The following is a 10,802-nucleotide window of genomic DNA, read 5'->3' on the forward strand; positions in this document are numbered from 1 at the left end:
TATCTTCGCGTGTTTAAGACCGCGGTGAGAATCTTTGAGTTGTTGAATAATTATTATTCAGAGTATAACCAACTTAGCTAAGTTGTGTTATTTATCATGATGAAGTTTAGTTCACATTGTTACTTAAGTCGTGAATTATTTTCGACTTTGAAGCAATTAAATCTACAGATTTAATTTAAGTATTAGGATGACGAACGAATTAAGTCTACGGATTTAATTTAGCAAGTATCGATTTTAGCAGAAACGCGGAACCAGTATTTCTAATACTGAGAGAGACCGACACTGAAGGATTATACTTAGTTCTTTCCTTTTTAAATCACACCACCGCCCACGCCACCCTATCCGCCACCTGCTAACGCCACATGTAAGGAAAAGAAGAAAAAAGGGGAGAAAGGAAAAGGTGGATAAGGTGCTGCAGCAACAGCCATTGGCTGGGCAGCCGAAAGGACTCCCACGCAAGTTGCAGCAGTAGCAGCTCTCCTCCCATTGGCCGGGCAGCCGAAAAGCCGCACGCCAAGACTGCAGCAGCAACTCCTTCCATTGGCCGGGAAATCGAAAGGCCTCACGCCACCTCCCCTGTTGCACCCTATCTCAGCCTATGCTCTCCCTTCGGCACTCAAGTGCACACAGCCGAGCTCTTCCTATAAATTCACTCTTCAATCCTTCAGCCACCCCTTTCTCCATTCCAAAACACTTAGAAATTTCAGCAGCAACAGCAAGAAGTTCATCTCTCTCGATGCCTTGCACGAAGGGGAGTGGATCGAGATTCTTCCTCCCTTCGCCATGATTCTTTCCACCTATTTTCAACCTAAGAACAGCAGCCATTTCATTTCCAGTTTGCACCTCGACGCTCGAAAAAGCGAGAAACCATCATTCTTTACCCGACCAAAGCACGCTATAGCAAGGTAATCTTCGACCCTTGTTGCTACTCCAATCAGCATGCATCACACTCCAGAAATCATGTTTTATGGGCTGTAGACGAATGAACAGAAAGCATGTTAAGTTACGACTTGTTAGAATCTATAACTTGAGACCTTGATGAACGACGAGGACTTTAGCTTTAAACGTAGACGAACATAGATAATCACAGCATGCTCACATAGGTAGAGTTTAAGGTTTACATACGAGTGAGAATCGAGGCGAGATAAGGGCGGAGATGTCTGGTTTTGAAAACTGGAGTCCCCGTCGCTCTTCCCAGTCCAGCGAGGACAAGTCCAGAGGGGACGAGTCCAGCGAGGATAAGTCCAGAGGGGACAAGTCCAGTGGGGACGAGTCCAGCAAGGACAAGTCCAGAGGGGACGAGTCCAGCGAGGATAAGTCCACCGGAGACGAGTCCAGCAAGGACAAGTCTAGCGGGTACGAGGCCAGCGGAGTCGAGTCGTCCAGTCCAGATGAATCGCGTTGCCAGCGAAATCGCCTCGCCAGAGGAACCGCGTCGCCAGAGAAATCGCTTTGCTAGAGGAATCGACTCGCCAGAGGAATCGCGCCGCCAGAGAAATTGCTTCGCCAGAGGAATCGCGTCGCCAGAGAAATCGCGTCGCCAGAGGAATCGCGCCACCAGAGAAATTGCTTCGCCAGAGGAATCGCGTCGCCAGAGGAATCGCGTCGCCAGAGGAATCGCGTCGCTAGAGGAATCGCCTGGCCAGAGGAATCGCCTGGCCAGAGGAATCACTTCACCAGAGGAATCGTTCCTCGCCAGAGAAATCACTTTCACCAGAGGAATCGTTCCGCCCCGAGGAATCACTTCGCCGCATAGCTGACTTAGAGGCCAGGGCTGACCTCCAGAGCAGAGAGCGAAGGAGCAGAGCGGACCGCGAGAGAGGGAAGAGAACCTAGGGTGTTTCAAATCTTTGTTATTTTCTTCCCTTGCTTACACGAAGAGGGATTATTATGCTTCACTGACAGTTTAGAACGCCCTAATGAGAACGAATCAATGTAGTTAATCACTTGACTTCATGGGACGGAACTGATGCAGCCCGAACAGAGCCAAGCTTGCGCCAAAGCAGAGTTGAATTCCGCGCCAGACCAGAGCCAAGGATGCCAGAGGAATCGTCCCGCCAGCGGAATCAGCATCGCCAGCGGAATCAGCTCGCCAGCGAAATCAAGCTCGCCAGCGGAATCCTTCCGCCAGAGGAATCCTTCCGCCAGAGAAATCACGTCGAGTCTGCCCGAGCAGAGAAATCACGTCGAGTCTGCCCGAGCAGAGAAATCGAGTCGAGCCTGCCCGAGCAGAGAAATCAAAATGCCAGAGCAGCGAAATCTAAATGGCATAGAAATCAAAGAGCGGGTTATTCCAAGAGTAGAGGAAGCGGACGTAAAGAGCAGAGCGTACGGAGCTGGTTTTCTCGCTAGGTTTATTTTAGCTTGCTGATCAAGGTTCTTTTGTTTCCTTTGTTTTTACGATTATGTCCTTCTTTAAATTAGGGTTTTATTGTGCCTATATATATGGTGGCTGTATGAAACGAAACAATTAACATTGGATGATATATGAAATTTGTGAGATTATTCTCTCTTGAGAACTTCGAGTTCTTCCTGGATTTTGCCCAAGCAAATCCAACCTATCGGCGTATCGGCGGGTTCACCATCCCTCGTCGTGTGTCATTCAGCGTCTCCGAGTTGCTGCGTCAAATGCACGTTGGGGTCTAGGGATTCGTTCGCCTAGATCATTTCGTGGTTTAGATCCAGAGGTTTTGGGATTTCCATCTTCTCATTCCACCTATCGACGAATCGACGAGTTCATCATCCCTCGCCGTGTGTCATTCAGCGTCTCCGAGTTACTGTATCAATCGTGCGTTGGGGTTTAGGGATCCGTTCTCTAGATCATTTCGTAGATTAGATTCAGGGGTTTTGAGATAATCGACCCTTTATCTTTAATTTTTATCGTTATTTCAGATCCGCATCGTTTAAAGATCTGTTCGATCTTTTGTTTATATCAGGAACCTAGTTGGGTTAATTGGTTAATAAAAAGGAATATGAGCCATGCATAATTGCATTACGCATCCTCATTTATGTTAGAATTTCCGCGGACTAAGACCTTACGTTATTCTTTCCCGAATCAAGGTTGAACGCAAGAGTCTAAGGCTTAGCCATGAGTCACCCCAACCAGGTGGGCTTTCTTACGAAAACTAAAACCATATTATAGAATTGTTATGACTTTATGCTTATGATTTTGAATGATATTGTCAATGCCTAAATGCTTTATGCTTTGTTATTAATTACCTATCTGATGCTAATCGAATTTGGATTCTGGATGGGACCGCAAATCCCTTCGAAATTAGTGTACACCCTTGTGATCGTGAGTCATCTAGCAGGTTGGCCGATCATAGTGTCCGTAGAGGGAGGCCTACCTCTCGGCACGAGTTACTGATATGGTGATTAATGATATTAAAATGCCGGCCCGAGATATTTATGAAAGAAATGATATTTTTGGTAAATACGAGTCTTTAAAGGAAAACCCTCGTATCTTACTACCTATGAAAGGCTTGACAATAAAATGCTATGTATGTATGTATATTTCAGCAAGTGTCCACTAAGTACTCCCGTACTTAGCCCTGCATGTATTTCTAAATGTGCAGGTTGAGTGGTGATCGGGGATGTGGTGTGCAAGCGGAGCTTTTGTCAAGCTAGAACGAGAACCTCAGAGCAGGAGTATATGTCTTCATACATATACTCGAGTTGATGTTTTTCCGCTGCGTACACTGATTTTGCTAAGTTATCATGTCATTTATCAAACAATATGTACTATTCAACAATGTTTTCAAACTCTTCGAGTACCCTCTTGGATAATTATGTACGGCCCCCTTTCGGCCCTTGATTAATATCTAGTCATTCCGTTTGTTTCCTTTATATATAGTCGAGTCATCAAGAAGCTTAATACGCCAAGCATGCCCCGTTTCTAACCCCGCTCCTAAATTCCCTCCCCTCGTCGCGGGTTCCCCGAGTTCGCTATCCTTAGCGGGCGCGGCCATGACAGAAGTGGTATCAGAGCAACCTTCTTCTGCTCTGATTACTAATCATTTCTTCCAAGTTGAGTCTAGATTTAGTAAGTCAATATGCTCATGACCTAGTTGACAAAAGCTTGGCACTACATCTCGACACGCTCAACCAACGATGGTTATGGTAAGTGCTTTCAAGTTTTATTTAGTTAATTTCTTGAAATGCTTGAAGTATGAATGATTATGATTATTGTTTGAATCACGAGAACTTAGAACTGTTAAGTTAGATACATGCTCACTCTCACGATGGAACATAGAAGAGTACATCGCCACCGCATGTCAAGCCTTTCATGCCTTAAGATCGGTAGACGATAACACTAGAACTTTGTGAGGTTTAGAATTCACGAGTTATGATTTTGTGCTTGAGAACTAGATTTAGATCACCTCTATGACATGTGCTTGAATACTAGATTTAGATGATGTTGTGAAATTTGGATTTCACGAGTTACGATTTTCGAACCGATTCTTGATTGCCGAGTATAGACGTTTGGAGCCTTATCGTTTTTAGTACTTGTCACATTTTACCTTGAGTTGACGATAGAACTTTTCTTCCGTTAGATGGCGAGGACTGCCTATACTCGATGACGACCCTTGCCCCCATATGGGCTAGTCCAGAGGAGGTCGAGCGGTCCTACCGCACTTATGCCCCATGTCGCGGGGATAACCTCGGACAGTTCCTCGCGGGTTTTCACATACATTGGGTCGAGGCGAGTGTGTACGGAGTGTCAGGGTATGACGGCATCCAGAGGTTGATCTTGCTGTTACCCTCTGAGTGGCAGGGATGGGCTAGGCAAATCTCTGCCTACTACATCTTTCGCCGGGAGGATTACCACGACCTCGTGGGAGATTTCCCTAGCTTCATAGCGGAGCTGCAGGCCTGTTTCACCTTGTGGGGCAGCGCCCCTTTAGGGCCCTATGTCCTCCCCGGAGACTACGTGCAAGTAGGGACGCCTCTACCCGCTGAGACACTCACCGCTGAACCCGAGCCCCCCCGATGGCCTTGCCACAAGACCCTCCACCACGTGCCTCCGTTCTAGGACGCCGTGGTAGGCACGACGACGAGGCAGGCCCCTCTCATCCACGGACTCGCAGGGTCTTCCCGTCGCCTCCCGACTCAGCTCTCCGAGCTACTACTCCTCCACCCCCACCGATGCCCATGGTAGAAGCAGAGTTCGCGGCTGCCATGGCTGACATCGATCAGGTCTTAGCCAACATGATGGAGCTCGTAGACGATTTCGAGCCTCGTGCCACGGCCCAGATCCGCACTAGGAACGACCCGATCCGTGAGATTGCGGATGATATCTTCCGCACAGCCCAGATCACGCGGGAGACGGGTGAAGGGCAGGGAGAGACCCCGTCGCCCAGCGAGGAGGAGGAGGAGGAGGATCCCGAGGAGGATCCAATTACTTACCTTTTGGCGTCACCGAGGAGCAGCCGTACCGCGTTTTAGGGTCCGCAGATTGGATAGATTTTAGAATGTTTTCCGGACGTTGACTCGTTCCGATGTTTTTGTAACCCCATGACTATGTTCTTTTTTTTGAGGTCGTTAGCAAATGATAGTACGAACACGTTTTGATTAAGGAAGTAAAAGTCCTCGATGAGGCAAATTTTTCCCATGCTATGAAGTGAGCAAGTGGTCATTTACTAGGTTGTTGAGCTTTAATTGCTTAGATGATTGAAATTTTTTGGAGTTGATGAGTTATTTTTGACAAGCAGCTCTTTAATTGCATTAAAGACTCCCATATAGAATGTGTTAAAAAAGGGATGTATCGTATTTCGCAGAATGCCGCCTAGACGAGGTCGCACCGCTAGGAGAAATGTTAACGATGATAGGAATCGAAATGATATACCCGAGGAACCACGAAACAATAGGGAACCAACCCCACCCCCTCCACCCCCTGCAAGAGGATCGAGGAACTCTTCCTCCGACAAAATCCGCCCAAGTTTAATGGAATGGGCGACCCAGCCGAAGCTGAGGCTTGGGTACGCGCATTGGAGCGCATCTTTACTTTTCTACGCTGCACGGAAGAGGAGCGACTCTCGTGCGTGTCTTTCCAACTAACGGGATCGGCTGACTTTTGGTGGGAAGCCCGCCGAAAGACTCAGACTCCCGAGCAATGGGCAGCCTATACTTGGGAAGACTTTAAGACTGGGTTATACGATAAGTATATTCCCAAAAGCTATAGGAAGAAGAAGGAGGCTGAGTTCTACAACCTGAAACAAGGAAAGAGGACAGTGACAGAATACGACAGAGAATTCTGCGATCTATCACGTTATGCTACGCAGCAAGTGGATACTGATGAGAAGATGGTGGAGAAATTTTGTGCCGGTCTGAGGCACGAGATTAGGATGACCCTAGCTAGTCATGGTGGACTCTCCTACACCTAGTCCTTGAACAGGGCACTGGACGTCGAAGCTGCGATGCCAGTGGAAAGGTCGGCTCAACCACAGACCTCAGCGCCAGTCAACCCACCTGCACGCCTGATACGATCCTTGCCGATCAAATCGAATACGCAAGCGGAAGACTGAAACACGAATGAATAAAATTAAAGATAGATAAAATATGGAATCCCAAAACCTCTGAATCTAACCCACAGAATGATTTAGGCGAACGAATCCCTAGTCTAATAAGGAAACAACTAAACCTAATCTAAACCCTAATTTTCGTCCATCATAAAGACTACAAATAAGGTATGCGAAAACCTAACCAAACTAGGAGAATAAACATGGAAAATAACTCCTAATCTAATAAGGAAACATATCCTTAGTCAAAAGAAGGTATAAAACTCAAAATTGACTCAACTAAGGCCTAATTTCAGCCACCCTAACATAACCCACGAAAATTATAAGATAAAACAAAATAAAAGACTCTATTAAATCAGCCCACATATGCAACGTAACTTGGGCCTCCATGGCATGCATCATTCCCCTCCTCTTAAAAGGGATTTGTCCTCAAATCCAAGTCGTCAATCCAAATGCCGGGATCAAAAATCAAATTTTTGTTCCTTGCATTAATTGACTGTTGGACCATAGCTTTTCTCCCTTGTGCATTATTCTCCTTCTTCGGCTCTAACTCTGACTTCTCTTGAACCTTGAACCGCAACACAATGATCAACCTCTCCTCCTTCACGGCCCACATCCAATCACAAGCCCTTGCAAGAGATGACTTCTGCATAAACCCAATCTCCTTTTTATCTATGGGCTGCTCTTTTTCAACGTCCTTAGCTTGCGTCAAAGCCTTTGCTTCCAAAGTAGTTGGAGTAGATTCCTCAAGCACTTCGTCACTTGAATCCTTCAATTTTAGCAACTTAGGAGTAGACTCATCATCTTTGACATCAACCTCTCTATCAACTTCCACCAACTCCTTTGGATTCAAACATGCCTCTTCATTGATATACGCCATGACTTCCACTTCAACATTCATCTTCTTTGGATTCAAACGGTGGCTTGTCTGGTTGAGAGTGACGGTGTCTTCTAGTTGTTGCATTGGCAATGACTGATTCTCTTCATAGATCCAATTATCCCACTCCCCTCCAAGATACGATTTATGATCGTGTTTCTTTTGGATTGATGGAATATTTTTCAACTTGATATTCTCATGATCCCTTGCTTCATCTCGCCTTTTCATGCAGCTATTAAATTGTCGAGAAGCATTCTCGAACTCTTCCTCGTAAGATTTTTCTTCTTTCATAAGACCCCTTCGAGGACGCCTAATTGACTGAAGAAAATTCCGATCCGGTCTCCGTTGAGATTGCTCAATTAAATCTAACCTCTCATGAATAGGCTTAAACGCATTCTCTATGATTCTCTGCAGCTCTTCCACCATATATGTAGGCAAATCGACTCCAGTCATACTCCTGAAGAATTCCTAGGAATTTATCAATTCGTCTATGAACAGGTCAGCCAACTTCAACCCTTCGCTTGAAGCATCAAACGTCCTCCAATCGTATTTTGCCCAGAAAATACGACTTCTTTGTCTTCGAGAGAGCTTTCTGTGGTCACCTGTTTCGCCTTAATCCGAGCTCTGTACAGAAAGTTATGGCCATTTTTCGGAGACTGCCAGAACTTGATTTCCTGCGAAAATCTGGATACGAAACGCGGCTCTGATACCAAATGATACGATCCTTGCCGATCAAATCGAATACGCAAGCGGAAGACTGAAAAACGAATGAATAAAATTAAAGATAGATAAAATATGGAATCCCAAAACCTCTGAATCTAACCCACGTTGATTTAGGCGAACGAATCCCTAAACCCCAACGTGAAGTTGACGCAGCAACTCGGGGACGATGAATGACACGCGACGAGGGATGGTTGATGATACGATCCTTGCTGATCGATCGAACACAACGCACGCGGAAGACTGAACTTGAACGGAAAGGATGGAAATCCCAAAACCTCTGAATCTAACCCACGGAATGATATAGGCGACTGAAAGCCCTATACCCCAACGTGAAGTTGACGCAGCAACTCGGGGACGCTGAATGACACCCGACGAGGGTTGGTTGACTCGCCGTTACGTCGATAAATGAATTCGTTTAAGCCTATTCATGAGAGGTTAGATCAAATTGAGCAATCTCAACGGAGACCGGATCAGAATTTTCTTCAGTCAATTAGGCGTCCTCGAAGGGGTCTTATGAAAGAAGAAAAATCTTACGAGGAAGAGTTCGAGAATGCTTCTCGACAATTTTATAGCTGCAAGAAAAGGCGAGATGAAGCAAGGGATCATGAGAATATCAAGTTGAAAAATATTCCATCAATCCAAAAGAAACACGATCATAAATCGTATCTTGGAGGGGAGTGGGATAATTGGATCTATGAAGAGAATCAGTCATTGCCAATGCAACAACTAGAAGACATCGTCACTCTCAACCAGACAAGCCACCGTTTGAATCCAAAGAAGATGAATGTTGAAGTGGAAGTCGTGGCGTATATCAATGAAGAGGCATGTTTGAATCCAAAGGAGTTGGTGGAAGTTGATATCAACCTCTCGGTTGATGTCAAAGATGATGAGTCTACTCCTAAGTTGCTAAAATTGAAGGATTCAAGTGACGAAGTGCTTGAGGAATCTACTCCAACTACTTTGGAAGCAAAGGCTTTGGCGCAAGCTAAGGGCATTGAAAAAGGAGCAGCCCATAGATAAAAAGGAGATTGGGTTTATGCAGAAGTCATTTCTTGCAAGGCCTTGTGATTGGATGTGGGCCGTGAAGGAGGAGAGGCTGATCATTGTGTTGCGGTTCAAGGTTCAAGAGAAGTCAGAGTTAGAGCCGAGGAAGAAGAATAATGCACAAGGGAGAAAAGATATGGTCCAACAGTCAATTAATGCAAGGAACGAAAATTTGATTTTTGATCCCGGCATTTGGATTGACGACTTGGATTTGAGGACAAATCCCTTTCAAGAGGAGGGGAATGATGCATGCCATGGAGGCCCAAGTTACGTTGCATATGTGGGCTGATTTAATAGAGTCTTTTATTTTGTTTTATCTTATAATTTTCGTGGGTTATGTTAGGGTGGCTGAAATTAGGCCTTAGTTGAGTCAATTTTGAGTTTTATACCTTGTTTTGACTAAGGATATGTTTCCTTATTAGATTAGGAGTTATTTTCCATGTTTATTCTCCTAGTTTGGTTAGGTTTTCGCATACCTTATTTGTAGTCCTTATGATGGACGAAAATTAGGGCTTCTTTGCTTGGTAGTTAAGTTGTTTCCTTCTTAGATTAGGGTTAGTCTTTGCCTATATATAGGCCTTCTTATGTTGGACGAAAATTAGCATACTTTTATCAATAAACTTGTGAGTTTTATTTCTCTCTTGAGAATTCCGAATTCCTCTTGATTGTTCCAAGACGAATTCATTTATCGACGTAACGGCGAGTCAACCAACCCTCGTCGGGTGTCATTCAGCGTCCCCGAGTTGCTGCGTCAACTTCACGTTGGGGTATAGGGCTTTCAGTCGCCTATATCATTCCGTGGGTTAGATTCAGAGGTTTTGGGATTTCCATCCTTTCCGTTCAAGTTCAGTCTTCCGCGTGCGTTGTGTTCGATCGATCGGCAAGGATCGTATCATTTGGCACCAGAGCCGCGTTTCGTATCCAGATTTTCGCAGGAAATCAAGTTCTGGCAGTCTCCGAAAAACAGCCATAACTTTCTGTACAGAGCTCGGATTAAGGGGAAACAGGTGGCCACAGAAAGCTCTCTCGAAGACGAAGAAGTCGTATTTCTGGGAAAAATATGATTGGAGGACGTTTGATGCTTAAAACGAAGGGTTGAAGTTGGCTGACCTGTTCAGCGACGAATTGATAAAGTCCTAGGAATTCTTCAGGAGTATGACTGGAGTCGATTTGCCTACATATATGGTGGAAGAGCTGCAGAGAATCATAGAGAATGCGTTTAAGCCTATTCATGAGAGGTTAGATCAAATTGAGCAATCTCAACGGAGACCGGATCAGAATTTTCTTCAGTCAATTAGGCGTCCTCGAAGGGGTCTTATGAAAGAAGAAAAATCTTACGAGGAAGAGTTCGAGAATGCTTCTCGACAATTTTATAGCTGCAAGAAAAGGCGAGATGAAGCAAGGGATCATGAGAATATCAAGTTGAAAAATATTCCATCAATCCAAAAGAAACACGATCATAAATCGTATCTTGGAGGGGAGTGGGATAATTGGATCTATGAAGAGAATCAGTCATTGCCAATGCAACAACTAGAAGACATCGTCACTCTCAACCAGACAAGCCACCGTTTGAATCCAAAGAAGATGAATGTTGAAGTGGAAGTCGTGGCGTATATCAATGAAGAGGCATGTTTGAATCC

This window comes from Salvia miltiorrhiza, chromosome 3 (assembly GCF_028751815.1).
Source record: "Salvia miltiorrhiza cultivar Shanhuang (shh) chromosome 3, IMPLAD_Smil_shh, whole genome shotgun sequence".
Classification (NCBI taxonomy): Eukaryota; Viridiplantae; Streptophyta; class Magnoliopsida; order Lamiales; family Lamiaceae; genus Salvia; species Salvia miltiorrhiza.